The sequence below is a fragment of the Lissotriton helveticus genome, chromosome 3_1, assembly GCF_964261635.1.
Source record: "Lissotriton helveticus chromosome 3_1, aLisHel1.1, whole genome shotgun sequence".
In the NCBI taxonomy this organism is placed as follows: domain Eukaryota; kingdom Metazoa; phylum Chordata; class Amphibia; order Caudata; family Salamandridae; genus Lissotriton; species Lissotriton helveticus.
Window position 1 is genome coordinate 1,405,594,618 of NC_136061.1, and position 21,789 is coordinate 1,405,616,406.

Below are 21,789 nucleotides of genomic sequence, written 5' to 3' on the forward strand. Positions count from 1 at the left end.
CTTCATTGCGCGCCTAGCCACGCCCCCTATAAATATCATACTTTTTGTGCTTTTATGGCAGCAATTGCCGAAATAAAGTTCTATGACTGACTGACTAGTGATCACGTCAGACAACATTACATTAGTGGCCACCACATGCAAGACTGCCAGCAGTGATCACCTCAGGGAATCAGGCAAGGTTACCAGCAGTAATAGGAAAAAAAGGGTTTAATGGTTTAGAATGATGCTTCATGATTATAACATGATAGCCATAGCTGCAATGCCCCTGGAGCTAAGGTAACAATATTAGTAATTAGTGTTCACAATGCCTCACGATTTATCCCTCAGATATGAACTTTAAATATATTAAATAATTTTTAGAAATCAACCATATTTCTCTAAATATCAGGTTACGTGTTCTAAAAATACACACATTTTCATGTTGAGTACACGCTCTTCAATTGTGAAATACATGTATCAATTCAACTTAGCAAAAGCTTCTAATTTAGTAAGCTGGGAGTAAGTTCAAGAATTTATATAGCGCACTACTCACCCAGAGGGTCTCAAGGCGCTTGGGGATGTGGTTTATTATTTATCGAATAGCCAGGTTTTAAGTTCTTTTCTGAAGGAGATGTGGTTCTGTGTAAGGCGGAGGTGGGTGGGGAGTGAGTTCCAGGTCTTGGCCGCCAAGTAGGAGAAGGATCTACCTCCCATGGTGGATCTTTGGATGCGCGGAAGTGCGGTGAGGCCTTGATCGGAGGATCTTAATTGGCGGGTGGGTGTGTAGAAGGCTAGTCGAGTGTTGAGGCATTCGGGCCCTAGCTTGTAGAGGGCCTTGTGTGCGTGGGTGAGTAGACGGAATGTTATTCTCTTGTTGACGGGGAGCCAGTGGAGGTCTTTCAGGTGGCCGGTAATGTGATTTTGGCGTGGGATGTCCAGAACGAGTCTCGCTGATGCGTTTTGGATACGTTGGAGTTTTTTCAGTAATTTGGCTGTAATGCCGGCGTAGAGGGTGTTTCCGTAGTCCAGTCGACTTGTGACTAGTGCGTGGGTGACGGTTGTTCTTGTCTCGGAGGGGATCCAACGGAAGATTTTTTTGAGCATACGAAGTACGTTGAAGCAGGAGGATGAGACGGCGTTGACTTGTCTGGTCATCGATAGTGAGGAATCTAGGATGAAGCCCAGGTTGCGTGCATGATCTGTGGGTGTGGGTGCTGTGCCCAGAGCCGAAGGCCACCATGAGTCGTCCCAAGCAGAGGGGGACAATCCTAGGATGAGCACCTCCGTTTTGTCTGAGTTAAGTTTTAGGCGGCTGGTTTTCATCCATTCGGCTACTTCTTTCATACCTTCGTGAAGATTGGTTTTAGCGGAGTTGGGGTCTTTGGTGAGGGAAAGGATCAGCTGGGTGTCGTCAGCGTAGGAGATGATGTTGAGGTTGTGTTGACGTGCGATGGATGCGAGTGGACTCATATAGACGTTGAAGAGGGTGGGACTGAGTGATGATCCTTGTGGTACACCGCAGATGACTTCGGTAGCCTCTGATTTGAATGGGGGAAGTTGTACTCTCTGGGTTCTTCCGGCGAGGAACGAGACGATCCAGTCCAACGCTTTTCCTTGAATTCCGATGTTGTTAAGGCGTTGTACGAGAGTGCTATGACAGACTGTGTCGAAGGCGGTGGAGAGGTCGAGTAGAATGAGGGCCACTGTTTCTCCGTTGTCCAGTAGTGTTCGGATGTCGTCTGTGGCTGCGATGAGGGCGGTTTCGGTGCTGTGTTTGGCTCGAAAGCCGTTCTGTGAGGGATCGAGGGAGTTGTTGGCTTCGAGGAAGGCGGCGAGTTGGCTATTGACGGCTTTCTCGATGACTTTTGCCGGGAAAGGGAGGAGGGATATTGGGCGGTAGTTTTTGAGTTCAGAGGGGTCTGCTGTGGGTTTCTTTAGGAGGGCGCTTACTTCGGCATGTTTCCAGCTTTCTGGGAAGGTAGCAGAGTTGAAGGAGCAGTTGATAACATCACGGAGGTGCGGTGCGATGATGGAGTCTGCTTTGTTGAAGATGTAGTGGGGACATGGGTCGGTTGGCGAGCCAGAGTGGATGGAATTCATAAGGCGGATGGTGTCTTCGGTGGTGATTGTGTTCCAGGCTTGGCGATTGTTAGAGGGTGGTATAAGTTCTGAGGGGGGTGGGGAGGGATGTTCGTTGGTATTGTTTTCGAAGCTGTTATGTATGTCGGCAATTTTGTTGTAGAAGAAGGAGGATAACGAGTCGCAGAGTTTTTGGGAGGGAGTGATGTCGTTTGAGGCTGCGGTGGGGTTGGTAAATTCTTTGACGATATTGAATAGTTCCTTGCTGTTATGGGCATTGTTGTCGAGTCGATTCTTGAAAGCTGATTTCTTGGTGGATCGAATCAGCTGGTGGTGTTTGCGGGTGGCTGCCTTGAGGGTGTTCATGTTGTCGGTGGTTGGGTTTTTTCTCCATGTTTTCTAGCGAGTACGGCGAAGTTTCTTTGATTTTTTAAGGTCGTCGTTGAACCAGGGGGCCATTTTGCTGTCTTGTTTGGTGTGATGGTTTTGCAAGGGTGCTAATTCGTCAGCGCTGTGAGTGATCCATTGTTTGAGTTTGATGGCAGCTTGGTTGGGGTCAGATGAGAGGGCGGGTGGGTTTTGGTTGAGCGATGTGAGGAGTTGGTCGGTGGTGATTTTGTTCCATTTTCTTCGGGGTGAAAAGGTTGTGGGGGGTTGTGGGTCGAGGTAGTTTTGTAGCTGAAGTGAACACAACTGTGGTCCGTCCAATGGAGAGCTGTGGTGCGATTGAAGGAGATGTGTTTGCTGGAAGTGAAGATTGGGTCTAGCGTATGTCCGGCAATGTGGGTGGGGGTGTCCACAAGTTGTTTGAGTCCGAGATTGGCTAGGTTATCCAGTAGGGTGGTGGTGTTGCTGTCGTTATTCTTTTCCAGGTGGAAGTTGAGGTCTCCAAGTAGGATGTAGTTCTCGGAGGCGAGGGCATGTGGACTGATGAAGTCAGTGATGTCCTCGCTGAATTGTTTACGTGTTCCTGGAGGCCTGTAGATGAGGGTGCCTCTGAGTGTGGTTCTGGGGTCAGTGTGGACCTGGAAGTGGAGGTGTTCGGCGGTGGAAAGGTTAACGTCGGAGCTGGTCGTAATTTTGACGGTGTTTTTATGGACGATGGCGATGCCTCCTCCTGTTTGGGCGGGGCGGTCTTTACGGACGATCTTGTAATTGTCCGGGATGGCTATGGGGATGTCGGGTGTTGATGATGCATTCATCCATGTTTCAGTGAGGAAGGCGATGTCTGGTGATATAACGTCAAGTAGATCCCAGAGTTCGGTGGCTTGTCTGTGGACCGAGCGGGTGTTCAGCAGGATGCACTTCAGGTGGTTAGGGTTGGACCTGTGTTTGGGGTTAGTGGTAGTGGTAAGGGTCTTGACGCTGGTGAATTTGCAGGAGTTGCATGCGAAGGGCCCATGGGTACGTCCTGGGGCAGCTTCGAAGCATTGGGGAGTACGACCGGGGTTAAGGGCTAGGAGGGTGGCTGCATCATACTTGATGCGGCCAGAGTGCGGATTGCGGGGGCCAGGGGGTCTGGCGCTGGGCGCGGTCCAGGCGCGGACGGGCGTAGACGGGCTTACCTTTGGCGCACCTTCGGTGCGACTAGGGCGCGAACGCTGCGCGCAGAGGCATCTGTCATATGTGGGTAGTGGGAGGGGAGGGGCGAGGGAGGGTCAGCTGGGAGGCGGGAGCGGGGCGGAGCTACGGGCCGGGAGGCACAGACACAAAATGGCGGCAAAAACAAACGAGAACACGGGGCGAGTGTTTATGTGCAAGCAGGCAAGGATCTTCACAACCTTTTAAGCGGACTTCTAATTAAATTAAAGCGCTACAGTAAAATGCCAGCACGATCACACAACAATGAATCAGGCACAAATACAATATGTTGGCATGAGCAGAACAGCAATGAATCAGGCACCAGTTGTAACGCGCTGTAACAATGCAATAAGCGCTACGCTTTAAGATGATGCACAGAGCGTTGAAGATTGAAATGACCCAGAGCAGCAAAGCAGCTAAGCGCTACGATACCCGTTGGCCAGGGGAGCGTGGGGGAGCGACCGCTACTGCCAGAGACAGGACGGTCACGGTGTGGGATGCACACAGAAGATATACTTAGAGGTAGCTGGAGAGCTACCAGTAGCTCACAAGCTACTTGTTGTAGATGCCTGCATTAAAGAGTGAGTGTGAGCGTCAGAGACCGAATCATCATTTAACAAGAGACACCTGCCAAATCAGGACTGAAATTTGGCGCCACGAAGAGTGGCACAGAGGGGGAGGGCACAAAGAAGAGGAGCACCAGGGATAGGCTGCTGGCTGCACAAAGAACTCTCCTGAGCGCAGTACAGACTGGTGAAAGGCTACACAATTTACTGTACCCACGGTCCTGAGGTGGAGGTTATTGGGGGAACCTCCAAGGGAGTTAGTCCTTTTCTTCTCACCCCTGTACCCCACTTGCTTTATCAGAGGACCTGTGACAGGAGCATCTGCAATAGAACGGGCTGATAGGAGTTGCATGCAAGTAAACATCAACTAGAGGCCTACGAGTTAGAACATGGTTAGCGCAAAGCAAAAATCCACAAAAGCGCAGAACTGAAATTACAGCGAGAGATTAAATAGCAAGAACAAAGTAGACATGAGGAGAAACACCTCCAAAAGTGTACAGCAGTGATAAGCCTGGCTGGACTGGGTGATTAAGTAATGTCAAACGTAATGTAAGGGAACTGGCAAACAGTGAAAAAATTTACCAAAATAATGAGAAACCACACTAAATTACACATTGCTGGTTGAAACCAGACTGGAAGAAAGAAAAGTCCTGAAGTAAATGCTCCAGAAGAATGGAGGATTTTATAAATGCCCAAATAACAACAATTAACACTGAGGGCCTCATTTATGAGGTTTTGCTGTAGGGCATACCGCAGGCCTTCCTACTGTGCAGCCCTATGGCAAAAGAAAAAGGCAGAAATGCGGTGAATCTATCAGATACAGTGCATTCCTGTCCTGTTCTCTGGCGCACAATAGGCTGTTATGTGCCAACGCAGGCACCTTTGCACCATGGTGCACCATGGTGCAAAGGGTGCAAGGGTGCCTCCATTGTGGGGATGATTGTGCTCCTTTTTCTATGTGTGCTGCAGAATGCAGCACACATAGAAGGAGGAAAAAACGGGGAGAAATAAAGATATTTCTCCACGTTGTGCCTCCCTTACGCCTCCCCTGGGAAGGTGTACCTTTTCGGCGCTGCCTCAGATTTACGATTTCTCGTAATTCTGGGGCAGTGTCAAAATGCAATGGATGTTGCTGGGAACGCCACCAGCAACACCCATTGCACGCCCATTTAACGCAGAACACTGCGTTAAAGGGGACAATATTTAAAAGGCAGCATTAAGCCAAAAAAAAAGTGGCTTTGTGTTGTGATGTAATCGGAGATAAGAAGTCATGGAGGCAATATAGATGATTAAGGTGATTTAATGAAGGTACAGAGTAGAAGCTGGTGTTCCCATTAAAGGCTCAGGAGCAACTGGCAATAAGAGAATGCAAGAACACTAAGTTGCAACATGACATCAGCAAAGTTAGAATGTTCTCATTTAAAGAGAAATGCAAGCAGAAACAAAATAAGAGAATACAACATATCCTCATTCCTTCCAATCAAAAGAAAAAAATAAAACAAAGGAAAGAAAAAAAAAACAATAAACTACAAGAACATATGCACACACTTTCCATACACAAACTTAATGGCACACAAAATCTTGAAGATGTCTGGGTTGCCTTCTGATCCTTTGTGGCAAAACACGAGTGTCACCACCAATGGTAATATCATTTCTATTTTGTTCATCAGGAATCGAATGAGACTGTAGATCGCCACCATTGTCACCTTTTGCTTTCTTGTAGAGGGAAACTCTCCTCAAATTCCAGTGTTCACCGTTATAAAGTGTCACAAATTTGTCATGGACTGACTTAACTTTGAATGGGCCTCTAAACTTGGTTAGACCCGAACCAACACGTCCAGGTCTGACTTTTACCCAATCATTCACTGCCAATTTTTTCCCAATCAACCTATCAGAAACCTTAGATGGACCACCACCCAAATCTGCCAGACCAATGCACTCTTTCATCCAAGCTGGAACTAGTTTGGTACCAGCCAATCGTCCCCTCATCATGTCGAACGGAACTTTACTGGTAACACCATTCACCGTAGTCCTATACGCCCAAACTAAGTCATTAACCATGTTTCTTACGCACCCACCAGAACTAAGAGCCATCTGGATGGCACCCTTGACCATTCTATTAGCCCTCTAAACGATACCATTCCCCTGTGGATTGTAAAGTGAGGTCCTGGTGTGAACAATACCACAGGCATCCAAAAATTTCACCATATCCTCTGAAACCAATTGGGTCCCATTGTCAGTAATCAGTCTAACAGGGTAACCCTCTTCCCTGAAAACTTCAGACAACCAGTTGATCGTGGATTTGGTCGTTATCTCTTTCGTAAATTTCACCACCAACCACTTAGAAGTTACATCAACCAAAACAAATCCAAATCTCATGTCCTGACTCGAGGAGTAAAAAGGACCAATAAAATCAAGGCAAACAGTATGCCAGGCCAAATTTGGATTATCAATTTTCCCAAAATCACTCTGACCCCCAACTCTCAACCTCTTTTCACTCTCGAAGCACTCTGCGCACTTCTCCACCCACTCAGAGACCTGCTGGTCCATGCCTGGCCACCAGAAGAACTCCCTAATTCTCCTCTTCGTAAGAGATTGCCCCAGGTGTCCCTCGTGTGCTAACTTAAACAAGACAAACCTTAGTTCCTGAGGCGGAATGAATTTATCATCCTTCATGATAACATTTCCCTCAACATCCAGAATCGACAAATCCTCTAGAATCTTCACATAAGGACGTACAGCCAAAGGTAGAGTACTTTCTCTCCTAGAACCTTTCACAATCAATTCCTTCACACACCTTAACACCTCATCATTAGCCATACAAGAGTTCCATCTGCTCTTGTTGATAGCACCAGTGCAAATATCCACCAATTCATCTATAGCCGCCACAGATCCTTCCGATTGCATAGCCTCAACGCCCAATTTGTCAACAACCTCCCAGGGTAAGGGAAGCCTAGACAAGCCATCTGCCTGACCATTCTTCCACCCAGGAATATACTCCACCCTATACAAGAACTCTTGGAGTCTAGCAGCTAATCTTGCCAACCTCGCTGACCCTTTTCCTGCACCACCCGGAGACAATAATTTGAGCAACGGTTTATGATCTGTCAACATCCTGAACTCAAATCCCCACAAGTACATTCGGAAGTACTCGCAGCCCCAAGCGGCTGCCAACGCCTCGCGCTCAATAATGGAATAATTCCTTTCAGAACTGGTAAGTGTCCTCGACGCAAAAGCTACTGTCCTCAACCCTGAATCATGTTCCTGTGCACTGCACCAATACCAACGGCGCTGGCATCAACCGTCAACACCGATTTACGCTTAGTATCAAATGGGGTCAAGATTTTAGCCTCACATATCGCCTTCTTGATATTAACAAAACACTCATCCTGCTCATCACCCCACACAAACTTACACCCCTTCCTTAGCAACAGCTTAATCTTCTCGGTCCTTGCTGCAAAATTCTCCACAAACTTCGCATAGTATTCAATAAGACCAAGAAATGATCTTAATTGATCCTTGTCACAGTGTGCCGGAGCCTTCCTTATTGACTCCAAAAGATCCCTCTTTGGTCTCACACCACTTGCAGAGAGCGTGTAGCCCAAATACTCTACCTCCTCTACCGCAAATTTACACTTCTCCTTCCTTAAAGTTAGCCCTGACTGCTCCATTCTGTTCAAGACTTCCTTCAAAATCTGATTGTGCTGCTCAATCGTCTCTCCAAACAATAAAACATCATCCTGAAAGTACACAACGTTACTTATCCCCTTCAAAACTGAGCCAATCATCCTCTGAAAAACTCCTGCCGCCGACGCGAGACCAAAGGGCATACGGGTAAACTGGTAAACCCCTTCAGTAGTGATAAACGCAGTCAACCCCTTAGAATCTCTGTGCAACTTTATTTGATGATACGCACTTCTTAGATCCAGTTTCGAAAAAACTTACCACCCTTTAATGACAAAATTAATTCGTTGATATTAGGTAGTGGAAAGTTATCTACGACAATATTCTGATTAAGTGTGCGAAGATCCACACAGAATCTAAATTTTCCATCCGATTTGGTCGTGATCACAACTGGCGAAACCCAAGGTGAAATTTCAATCTGTTCAATCACACCATGCTCTAGCATATCATCCAACATCTTCCTCACCTCTTGTCTAGCGATAAATGGCACTTTCCTCACTTTGTGCTGCATCGGGACTGCATCTTCTCTAAGCACAATTTTATGAACGTACCCTTTCAATTCGCCAATACGTTCAGCAAATAAGTCTGGCATTCCTTCAACTATCATTTCAGCGGTCATCACATCCACAACCATTACCTGCTGTCTTGCCCTGGGATCAATGACAATGTGAAGGTCATACTGGTGACCCCAGCCTAATATTGCAGGTCCAGAACTAGCAACGTAAACTTTCCCCTTAATGGATCGTCCCTGAAACTTAATATCAGCTTCCATATACCCCAACAAGTCAATACACTCTCCTTGGTATCCACAAGGATTGATATCCTTAGGCGACAAAACGTTTCCCACCCAATTCTCTTTGAATAAGGATTCTGGAACTATTGTCCAAAACGAACCAGGATCAACCATCAATTCAACAACTTTATTATTGATGTTGAAGCTGGCTTTAGGCCTATTCTTCCTTCCAGGTTCCATCCGTTGCGCATTCACTTCACCTAAACATAATATTTTATCAGCACCTTCCACAATATCTTGCACTCCAACCTCACGCTTCACATCAACAATCGCAACTTTGTCACTGTTTGACGTTTTGCACATCCTCGAGAAGTGACCCCGCTTTCCACACTTCCTACATTCTTTATCGATAGCAAAGCAACGTTTATAATCTGCACCATGGTAGGTGCTGCCACACCTGCTACACATCCTCATTTGATATCTTCCTTTCTCCCCACTGTTGAATCCTCCTGAATTCCTCTTTTCCATTTTGTCATTAGCCTCAAATCCTTTCTTGTTCATTACCGCAACTTCATTCTGTGCAACAGACGACACACTTAATCCACTGCCACTCTCTCTCGCAGTCTCTTTCTTCTCCATTTCTTTCATACACGCAGTAGATTCCTCAACAACCTTAGCTATATCTATTGCAGCTTGCAGAGTGGGATTTTTTGCCGCCCAAAGTTTTTCCTGCATTTTCTTGTATTTACATTGGACGATCATCTGATCTCTGATCATCTCGTCCCTCATCTCTCCAAAATTGCACTTTAAAGAAAGTTCTCGTAATCTAGTCACAAATTGATCAACAGACTCCTCCACTCTCTGCGGCTGCGTATAAAACTTATGTCTTGCCATGACAATATTCACCTCTTTTGAATATTGTTTCTTCATTCTTGCTTTAGCTTCAGTGTAAACATTGTTAACCGCATCGCTGCGGCGGCTTTTCCCGCTGTGCGCGGCATTTTTAAAATTACCGCGTTACATGACAAGCTCAGCTCGTCATGAGCGTACAGCAGGTTACGCTCATGACGAGCTGAGCTCGTCATCAGCTTGGAAGGGGTTAATTGGTCTACTATCTTGGTTTAAACCCACCGGTAAGTACTTGAAGGCATGTTGTCCCTCTTTTCCAAAAACACTTAATAATAAAGCTTTTTTCCTTGTGGCGCTGAAGTCTTTACCATCCAGTGCCTCTATATAATTTTCGAAAATGTCAATCCACTCATCCCACTCTATGGGCGGTTTTCCACTCAACTGTAAAAACATAGAGAGTGCAATAACACTTGGGTTCTCCATGTTCTTTTTTTTATGAAACTCTCGCCTTATGTGCTTCCTCCTCGTAGGTAACGGATGCCCTAAGTACTTCCTCGCCTTATGCACTTCCTCGCCTTATACACTTCCTCCTCTCAGGTAATAAATGCTTTATGCACTTAACAAATGCGGTGTAAGTGGTGAAGACTCTTCAAAACACAGAAACGACTTAACAGAACAGTTCATAAATGTCTTTTTTTTTAATTACTCACATACGTAAATCTTCTTGATATGGATTCCTCCGAATGTAGTAGGTAAGCGCTGGACTAATCGGCATCAAATACCTGTTCGTGCCCTCGCAAGAGGAAAAAAAAAAGAAAAAAAAAATTCTCACTCGTTCGTCTTGCAGTTGCCAAGATACCAGTTCAGTGTACAAAAATGGCCGCCACGTTATTTTACGCTCTACACATGCGTGCTGTACTTCTTACGTGCTGCGTCTTAGGCATATCTGACGTCAGTAAGCATGAAGACAAACGAGGCGGCAGTTCATGGAATCCAATATCAGCTCGAGAAGAAGAATTAGTGAGTAATTTCAAATGACGCTAAGGTTTGCTTCAACAGTTTAAACCAATACTATCACGTCAAATTTTCTGTTAGCACCTCATTTCCATTTTCTTTATGTAGAAAATTAACTATCTCATACAACGAAATAAGCGTGCTTACCGCTGTAGTGCTCAGACGATTCAGTTCCGTTTTAAAATCCACATACAGCGCTCTTTTCTCCGCTTCACTGCTATGTGGTTTCTGTTCTGTTTCTTTTAATTGAAAATTCACCATGCTATTTCACAATTCACAGCAGGTTCTTCTGTGCTTTACTCTTCATATATTCAGCTTCTTTGTAAATGAAGTTTATTCACCACACTGTTCCACCGCATGGGTTCTTTTCCACCAGTCGAGTTCCAATAAGTAAACTCACTCTGTACTCTTCTTGCTCCAAAAGCCAATTGTCGCCATCTGATGTAATCGGAGATAAGAAGTCATGGAGGCAATATAGATGATTAAGGTGATTTAATGAAGGTACAGAGTAGAAGCTGGTGTTCCCATTAAAGGCTCAGGAGCAACTGGCAATAAGAGAATGCAAGAACACTAAGTTGCAACATGACATCAGCAACGTTAGAATGTTCTCATTTAAAGAGAAATGCAAGCAGAAACAAAATAAGAGAATACAACATGCTGCCTCGTAAATATGGAGCAGGCTCCTGCGCCATGGAACGTCACAAAAAGTGATGTTCCGACGGCACAAGAGGCCTCATAAGTGAGGCCTCGAAAACTTACACAGTGACGCAAAAATGGAGGACTAAAATGATAAACTAGAAGCCATACTTATGACACTAAAAGATACCTATAAAAACATTGGAGCACAAAATTGACATGGTTGCAGTAGTTTTGAGTTTTCTCAAGGACAATCAAAGAAAAATAGCAGAGCAAAGGAACTACGCTGAAATAACTACAACTAGTAACAGAATACATGTGCAATCAGGTATGAGGTATTACAGAAAGAATATGTACTTTAGAATACTGAGCAGGGACGCAGCGCATGCTGAACTTAAACATTTAGGCAAATACGCCATGGCTCGCGCGTACGGGGAGGGGGAAAGACCGGACGCGGTACTGGCGCAGTTGCTCCGGAGGCGCTGCAGCAAATTTCAAGTCACGGAACTTAAATTGGCTGAAGGGGAGGTACTGTCTGAGGAGTCAGTAATAGCAGAGCGCTTCAGAAGTTATTATGCGGATTTATATTCTTCTCGCTCTTCCGGTACTGACGAGGAAATTACGGATTTCCTATATTAAGCTCCTCTTCCTAACAAATGTGCATAGGGAATTTCTGATGCGACCAGTGGAAAAAGATGAGATAGTTCTAGCCTTGACAGGGATGAGATCGGGTAGCGCTCCTGGATTGGACGGCCTCACTGTGTCATTTTACAGGGTGTTTCTTAATATTCTTCTGCTGCAGCTGTCCACGCTATTTGACAACATGTGTCAAACCGGCAAGATGCCACCCACAAGGAGGGAGGCAGTAATAGTAGCTATACCTAAGCCAGGGAAGCCGCCTGAGGAGTGTGTGTAGTACCATCCGCTTTGCTTGTTAAACGTAGATACAAACATTTTCACTAAAATCCTTGCTAATCGGATAGCTCCCCTCGTGCAGACCCTTGTTGCCCCCGAGCAAGCAGGCTTCATGCCAGAGAGGAACCTCACTTACAATTTACCCACGGTCTTTGGGGCCTTGCAGCATATGTGACAGGACGCTAAAGCAGTTGCTGTCTTTCTGGATATGGAGAAGGCCTTTGACTCTGTAGAGTGGCCCTTCATGCACCAAGTCTTAACTAGGATGGGGTTGGGACTGGTTTTCCTGCAGCTGATCTGGGTACTGTACAATCATCCCTCCGCTAGAGTCAGGGTTGGTAATCTGGAGACGGATCCCTTTAGCATTACTCGTGGGACGAGGCAAGGCTGCCCGCTGTTCTCATTGCTTTATGCTCTAGTGGCGAAGCCGCTGGCCTGTGCACTGCGTGAACATCACAGTCATAAAGGTATTAGATTGTCGAAAATTGAGCTAATAGTCTCATCCTATGTCGATGATCCATTATTGTATGTTCGTGATCTGGAAAACAGACTCTCTTCGGTGCTACGTGAGGTGGTGCATTTTGGCGCCCTTTTGGGGCTGTGAGTTAACTGGGCCAAATCAGTTGTCCCGCTAACCCCCGCAACACAGCAGCATGAACTAGAGTATCCCCTGCAGTGGTCCATAAACTCAATTAGGTATCTGGGTATACGGGTACACCCTGATCCAGAGGTGTCTTCAGGGAAAACTAAGGTACAGCTGTCAGTAGGTTGGAAGATGACGTAGAGATTTGGATCCGGTTGCCACTGTCCCTGTTAGGCAGAATCGCCATTATGAAGATGGTGGTGCTGCCACGGTTTTTGTTCCTGTTTATGAATATCCCCATGGTACTGCCCACTTTTCTTTTTTCAGCCAGGTTACGACATTGCTGATAAGACTGGCTTGGGCGTGCAAAAATGCTAGAGTTAAGTGGCAGACACTAACCTTGCCTAGGGGGCAGCGGACTTAAATTTATATTATAGACCCGCACAGTGTGCACACTTACATTATTGGATACACGGCCCTCTGGATGCACCCCACCTCCGCCTTGAGTCTTTAATTGCGGAGCTGCTACCACTCCCAGCCTTAGTATTTGAAGATGCTGATCGTAGGACAGGTATACCTGACTCAATCAACACTACTTGCCATACCTGGCATTTTCTATTACTGCTCCAGGCGGGAGCCCTATTATATTCCCCAGTCATGCCACTTGATTGGGTCTGCTGTTTGCTTCCTTGCAGAGACTGAGGGGTAGTAAGGGCACTAAACTCTTTAAACCTTAAGACGGCCAGAAACCTCTTTCATAATGGCATGGATAAACGATGGGAGGACCTGGGGCAGCAGGAGCCCACACATACCCTACTACAGCGCTACCAATTTCACAGGACGAGACACCTGCTACGTGGTCTTCTGGGGGAGGATCTCCCAGAGCCTCCTGAGGTCACAGAATTAACGTATGTCATTAAAGCCCATACGCCACGCAAGATTGTCTCCAATGTGTATTGCGATGTCGCACAGGGCAAACCAGTACACCAAGGCCTGCTTAGAGTGGCAATGTGACCTACAACAACCGATCGATGATGCTATGTGGACATATTGCTGCGCCAGCACGTACCATATTTCACTGAATGGTAGGCACAGACTAATTCACTTTAAGTATCTTAATAGGGCGTACTACACCCCGGAGAGACTACATAGATACGGGTTGAGGGACACTCCCACTTGTGACAGATGCGCGTCACCATCGGCCGATTTTATGCACTTGACCTGATTCTGCCCAAGGGTACATACATTTTGGGAAATGGTTTTTGGAGAATTGGCGAAGATAACAGAATCAGATTTGCCCCTAGACCCGGCCCTGGCCCTACTGGGCCATTCCAAGGTACTCCCACGAGGAAGGCGCAGACTGGTGGATATGGGTCACCTCTTGGCGAAACGCATAGTAGCGATCACTTGGCTTCGAAGCCCCACTCCCACTATGGCACAGTGGTCACATGACATGCTTTACTGTTGCACACAGGCAGAGAACTTCAGTGAACTACTACCTCCCAGGAGCCACCCTAAAAACTTCTTTGGACTTTACACGACGTACAAAACTACCAGATGCCCCGAACAGTCAGAGACTAATGACGATTCGCTGCCCCTAACCTGCACACCAACTGCTACTTGATCCCGCTGGTGGATTAGTCAGTCGGGCACAATGACTGTCGAGCCATGGCTACGTTCACATGGAAGTCCCCTAACGTTCTGTTCGGGAATGGTTGTGAGCGATAACAAAAACAACACAGACACTAGATCTCCCAACGGTATTTATTTGTGGGGTACTGTCAAATTCTAATTAAACTGTCTGCATTGTATTTGATTGCATTCAACTGTATTTTACATGTGTGTGTTTTACAGTGTACAGGATGCTCCAAATTGCTTCTTGTTTGTTTTGTTAAACATTTGAGAAATAAAGAAATACATTTAAAAAAAAAAAGAATACTGAGCAGGGGACCTTGAAGGGCGGATATGAAGAAGCATTATAGGAGCATTGGGAATTCTGAGACAGCGAAAGGAACAAGCATGGTTTGCCTTTTCGAACACTGGTTTGTGCAAAAGGTGGCAGCAGCCGGCAGAGGCAGCCAGTTCAAACTGTAGGAGAAGCCCATGCCCCAGCCACTCTGAGCCCAAAGACTGGTAATAGATAAAGTAGTTATACGCCATTGATAGATTCTTCATGGATAAACGACCATTGCTTCTCAGTCCTAGGGAAAGAAAGTTATGGGGAGTTATGGTTTTAGGGTAATATGGGTCTAGGTTGAAAGTGCAACAGCTGGACATAAAATGAGTAGGAAGCGGGGCAGTCACCTTGCAGAGTATTTCTGTAAAATATTATCGGATCGCAAACCTTTACTGGTGACCATACAATGGAGAAAAACAAGGGTTGCGATCCCAACAACGGGACTACAGGTCGCAACACTAAAAGATCCCACTTTCAGGTCTCACTACGAGATTAGATAGGACGGTATTTCAGAGACAGCTTCCAATATGAGTGAAATGAGATGCCTTTAAGGCAGTAGTACATGGGATTTGCATTAAAACAATCCCAGGGGGCGTGGCTTGCAGCCGAGGGGAATGGTCGCACATTGAAGCGGCTCCTCGGCCCTCGCTGCCTTACTGCTGTTAATCCTGAGCTGGTGCCTCCACACTGCCCAGGGTCGATAGAAAATAGATCGCTGACCATTTGGACTCCCCTGCTCAGTCCCTGATGCCCACCGGATCCTCTTAAACATCGGAGTTTGGTCCCGAAGATCGGCCCTCCCTCAGCCCAAGATGGCGCCCGCGATCTCTGGACGCTCTGCTGCAGGTACCGGAACCGCTCCGGACGCCGAGTGACCCTGAATCCCAGCGAACAGCCTTGTCGAATCTTGAGGGGGCGATTCTCAATCAATACCACCCACCCACGCCTTGCTGGCCCCCCCAGGTGACGAGCGGCACAGCAAACAACGGGCCCCCCCAGCTGCCCCGCGTCAACGCCCACGCGAGTCCCCGGCTTTGGGCCTACTGCCGGGGACCGCCCTACTAAAGGGCTTCCCAGGGGAATCTCGGATCATTCCCCACTTACTGTGGAATTCACACAGCCAGAGATCCCGCGGCCCCATAATCATAACGCCCTGGCTCCTAAAAATCCCAGACATAAAAGTCTGCCTGTTAGAACACACGGAATACGACTTCGTGGAAAATGTCGGCTCTGTGCAATCGGCTATAACTATATGGGAGGCCTACAAGGCAGTACTTAAGGGTAAGGCATTAGCTCTCAAAACTGGCTACATGCGCAAACAGAGTGAACACCTAATTCAGGTTGAAACGGACCTGACCCACTTGGAATCACTCCACAACGCAAACCCCACAGATGGAACGGCGACTCACCTCCGCGCGAAACAACTGGAATATAAAGCTTTGGCCTCTGAGAAAGCGCAGGCCAAGCTCTTGAAGACTCGCCATCGTGTATATGAACTGGGGGACAGGGCAGGTAAACTACTGGCATGGCTCGAAAAACGCGAGCAGGGATCTCGATGGATCCCAGAGTTGACCAAACCAGACCAATCTACTGTCACAGACCCGGGTGAAATAGCAGAGGCCTTTGCCACCCACCTAGAGGGCATCTACACAGCCAGAGCACATTACAGCGCTGGAGAGTCTAAACTACTCCTGGCCGAGATGAGACTTCCCACTCTTTCCGAATCTGATGTGCAAGAATTGGAGGCAGACCTCACAACAGAAGAGGTTGGCAATGCCTTGTTTGCCGTTCAATCAGGTAAAGCTATGGGCCCCAATGGAGTCCCTATCGAGTTCCTGAAGGGCATGGCAGGTGAGATCCTCCCGCACCTTAAGGCAATGTTTGAGGAGAGCCGAGATGCCGGTTGCCTGCCACTGGACCAACGGTTGGCATCAATAGTGGTCATTCGTAAACCTAACAAACCGGCTAATGATTGCAGCTCCTACCGACCGATTTCCCTTATCAACTCCGAGGTGAAAATCCTAGCGAAACTCCTCGCTACCAGACTTATGACAGTCCTCCCCGCCTTGATCCATGAGGATCAGTCGGGCTTCTTGCCGGGCGTAATACAGCGCTTAACTTCCGACGGGTTCACAACGTAATGAGTAGGGTACCACATCTCAAGAGAACGCAGCTATCCTCTCCCTTGACGCTACCCTTGCCTTTGATTCTATAGAATGGTCATACCTTTTCGAGGTCCTACTCCGCTATGGTTTTGGTCCCAAATTCATCCATTGGATTCGACTGCTCTATACTGATCTCTGGGGTCAAGTCTATGTTAATGGACATACATCCAGGCGATTCCCCCTGCACAGAGGTACAAGACAGGGGTGTCCTCTGTCCCCTTTGTTGTTCACACTTACTCTTGAACCTCTGGCTCATTGGGTCAGAACTGACAACTCCATCCGCGGCCTCCGATGGAATGACGACACGATAGACAAGATCTCACTCTACGCGGACGACATCCTCGTCTACGTCTCCTCCCACAAATCCTCTCTTAACAGTCTACTACAAGTCATCACTAATTTTGGCAAATACTCGGGCTTTTCCATCAACTGGTCAAAATCAATACTATATGTACTACACGGCCCACCCCCTCCTCTCCCACGAGGCTACTCAATCAAAGTGGCCCTGGATGGATTCAAATGCCTCGGCATCTTTGTCACCCCAGACCCAAAAATATTCTATGATCGCAACCTAAAAGTCCCACTTCAAAGACTCCATAACGACATCTCACATTGGAGATCACTCCCTCTCTCTCTCCCGGGCAGAGCAGCCCTCTTTAAAATGCTCGCACTCCCCCGATTCTTGTATGCCCTGCAGAATTGTCCATTTCCCATAGTCGACTCTTATTTTAACACGCTTGAAGGAGACCTCCGCCTCCTCTTATGGGACGGCGGTTCTCCCCGCACTGCTCTCACTTACACAGGGGTGGTATGATGAAGGTATTGCCCTGCCAAATATTTGACTCTACTAATGGGCTACTCAATTGACTGCCACTAACTCATGGATATATGGTTCACCCACGAACCCTGCTTTCACGTAGAGAGATACCAGACGGGCCGCGGGCGCTATCTTGAGGCTCTGTATGATAAACACTCTCGCGCCCATTATATAGGCCCGATGTCCCACAAAATAACAATCTGGCACCGTGCAAACAAGCGACTCGGGTGGGCTGACACTCTCACATTATCCACCCCACTCTGGACCTCACATAAGTTAGGCTCCCTCTGTCACTATCAGGGCTTTGATAAGTGGGACACAATTGGCATCTCTACCTTAGGCGACATGCTTCACAAGGGCAAATTACTGACATTCGAAGAGCTCCAGAAGATACACGACTTAGCCCAATCAGAAGCCTTCCGCCATCTCCAAATCAAACAAGCCATACTCGCCAACGTCCCTAATCTCTCTTCTCTTCCACAATCCTCGCCTCTTGAGGACAGACTCTTGTCAGAACCCCTCCAGGCCAAAGCGATATTTTATACCTACCGTAAATTATGTAATAACATGCCCAACACCTTCCAACTTCTACGAGACAAATGGCAGAATGACATCGGAGTCTTGGATGATGCTGAATGGCAGGCGGCACTGATGTCCCCGCGCGAATCAGCTATTAACCACAGATTTAGACTTATACAATTAAAGATATTGCACAGAACATACATGTCCGCTCCCCTTCTGGTCAGGATTGGTAGATGCACATCAGACCTCTGTCTCCGTAACTGCGGACAGATTGGTACCTTCTACCACATTCTCTGGGAATGCCCGGTGATTCAAGACCTGTGGGAGCGTGCCGCTCGAAAAATGACTGATGCTTTAGGAAAGCCCGTCCCTCTGACTCCCAAAAGCGAACTCCTCAATGTATGGGACCTCACAGATCTAACTGCAATGGAACAACAATGGGCGGCTCTGGGCTTCCTCTTACTGAAACGTGAAATAGCAATGCAATGGGGCTCATCATCTAAATCGCTTTTGATCAGGTGGGTTGCTGCTATGGATGTGTGTATGTTGTCCGAAAAAACGGTCTACAAGGCCAGGGGGTGTCCTGGTGTTTGGGATAAGAAATGGGGACACTGGAATGTTTATAGAGGTGAACTATGTACTTCCGCTTCAACCGATATGGCAATGGCTAGACCTGGACCCCCTCGTAATCGTGCTTGTGATACACTGCTGTAATGTACGTATTCTATGTCAAATTTGAAATTCATGACTGTCTGCTTATTACTACCTCTGCTTTTGTTCAATAAAATATTTTAAACAAAACAATCCCAGGAATCAGACAAACACTAACAAGGGAAACTGAGATCAGGAATGTATGATTAGGTGGGGGCGTGGCTTGGCGCCCGAGGTGAATGGCGGCACACGGGTGAAGCTCCGCGGTTCGCCTGGAACACTCTGTACTTTGAAGCAACTTGCCGTTCTGTTGGAGGCGTGTATGGGCACATGAAGACTCAGGGCACGCTCTGAGACCCTCGGAAACACCTAATGTGACAGCTAAGAAGCCTAATTTACCGCAGTGAGTTATTTCGCGGCTCCGTTCTCACCGCAGCCGCCATTCCGATTTTACCGCATGAACGCGCAACTCCTCATAACGGTGCTAAAATGAAGCCCCTTTTTTTACGGTGCCACCTAATATAATGCCAGGCTGCCAGAAATGACAATTGATTGTTTTCAGTGAGGGAATTGTGGAATTTAACATTGCGTCTTATGCATTGAACCCTGTTTAAGCTTCTTCAATGCAATCTGCGCAGCAGCCATTTTGTGCTCACATTTAATCCTCACAGCATGCCCTCAAGCTATAATACTCCCTTTTTCTGAAACAATTGTTTTCTTTTGCTCTTAGCATATCCAGGATTGGGAAACTATTGTTGTGCAAGCTGAAATTCTACCACCCTATGCTGCATTTCACTAACTGTCTCTTGCTCAAACACTGGTGATACAAGCTGCAGTACAACCATTTTGGGTTCATCAATGACTCTCTGGAATATGTACTTTTACCTCTCCCTGTTAGGGATGCTACCGGTTGTCTTGTGTAAATTCTGATTTAAACAAGATTCAGTATACATCCTGTGAATCAAAAAGGTCAAATTTAGGTTGTAGGTAACCTTGGAATTGTGATTGTAGTGTTTAATTACTAGTTTAATCAATAATATTGTGGTCTATGGGAATTGCTTTAGGCAATGCTTGTTTGATGTAATTTATAAGGAAGAGTTGTCAGGTTTAACTGATTAGAGTGTGAGCTCTTTAAGAGACAGGCTCGCGCCAGCTCTCGTGACAGTAATCCTCTCTTGAAAGGGGCTCGCGCTGGTTCTCATGGCAGAGGCTATAAATAGAAGCCTCTGTCAATGGCTCGATGCTTCGTCTCTCGTTGTGCCTGATGAGAGCTTCCGTTCCTGCGTTGTTGTGTAATTCAACTCTCTGGATTTCCTGCTTCCCAGTAAATTAAGAAAACCCCTTTTTAAAAACCTAATTAACTTCAAGCCCCTTGCCGTGCCCCAAAACTTCAGCTGTCAGAATTCATCTGATCAGAGATCTCGCCGAAGTCGAAGATCCGAGCCTCTCTCTCTTCCGTGGCTGCCGGGAGGTTGTTTACTTAACTCCTCTCAGAAGGCAGTTCGAGTCTCCTGTTCGTCGAGAGGCGGCTTAAAAAGGACAGTAAAATTTATTTTAGTTTCAGCAGCAATAGAATTTACGAGCAATAGCGTTTCAGGAAAAAATAACATTACCTTGAACTAAGAGTCTACGAAGCTAAGGAAAAAGCTTATTGACTTGACAGATTGAGAAACAACAAGCCTTGGTAAAGGCAAATGACTTTTGAGAATAACTCTCGCTGTGTGTATAAACCTTGTAAATAGGAAACTCGAATAGAACTTAGTTAAGAAGGATTATTTATTTAAGAAGTCTGTTGGGAATGTATATAAACAACAAGTCTTGGTAAAGGCAAATGACTTTTGAGAATAACTCTCGCTGTGTGTATAAACCTTGTAAATAGGAAACTCGAATAGAACTTAGTTAAGAAGGATTATTTATTTAAGAAGTCTGTTGGGAATGTATATTTACAAATAGCAATTGTTATTTAGATATAGGTTGCTATTTTTATCTTCCAACTGCAGAAATCCTAGAATTGAAGAGTTTCAGAAGTCACAGGTTTCTAGAAAACTCAGTCAGTGCATTAACAACTTCTGATTAAGTGTGAACAAAGGCCTACAACACCTATGGTCAGTAAGCAGGAGTATTAAATCATTCACTGTGATTTAGAAGTTAACTGTTGGGTAATTTTCTATTAATATTGCACTACAGAATTGCGTGGAACCAGTGCTGCGCATCTTAAAAGAAAAGGTCAACGGCCTGGAGCACTTTCTTGAGAGACAACAACAGAAGATCTTTTGTTTACATGTTGATAGTTTCTCTGTCCACTTCCCCTTTCCCTTAGGGAGAAGTTGGCTCAGTCAGCGTGAAATTCCTGATTGGGTTGGTTGATCCTTGAGGGAGTTGGGAGTTTGCAACTTGAAGAGGAAACGTCAGAAGAGTCTCACAGGAATTCGCAACAGTAGACGAAGCCTGTTTAATTTAAAATCGTTTCCTCTTTAAGCTAGTAAACTCACCCTCATGGATGTTTCTCAGTTGACACAGTTGGTACAGAAAATGAATGTGGAGATGGAGAATTTGCGTTTGAAGAATCAATCGCTTCGCCAAGAGTTAGATGAGACTAGGGCGGGGTTTTCTGTTTGGAGGGATCCTTCTAAGGAAAAGAAACCAGTTTTAGCGCCAACTAGATTTGGTACGGATGCCCATTTTTCGCATTCTACAGGAGAACAGTCTGGAACTCAACCAGTCCAAGTCACGGTAGTTACTCCGGCTCCTGTCCCTTTGGCAAATCCTGAGAGATTTACCGGAGAAAGTAGTAGATATGCCACCTTTCTTAGTCAATGTCAATTGCATTTCATGTGTAAGCCTCAAATTTTTTCTTCGGACACTGCTAAAGTAGCTTTTATAATTTCTTATCTTGGGGGGGTGGCTGCAAACTGGGCAATGCCTTTAGTTGATAATAATGACCCCTTGCTTCATAACCTGCAAAATTTTAAATTAGCCATGTCAAAACTATTTGCGAAACATACTTTAGTTCAAGCTTCGGATAATGAGTTATTGAATCTTCGTCAAGGGTCTAAAG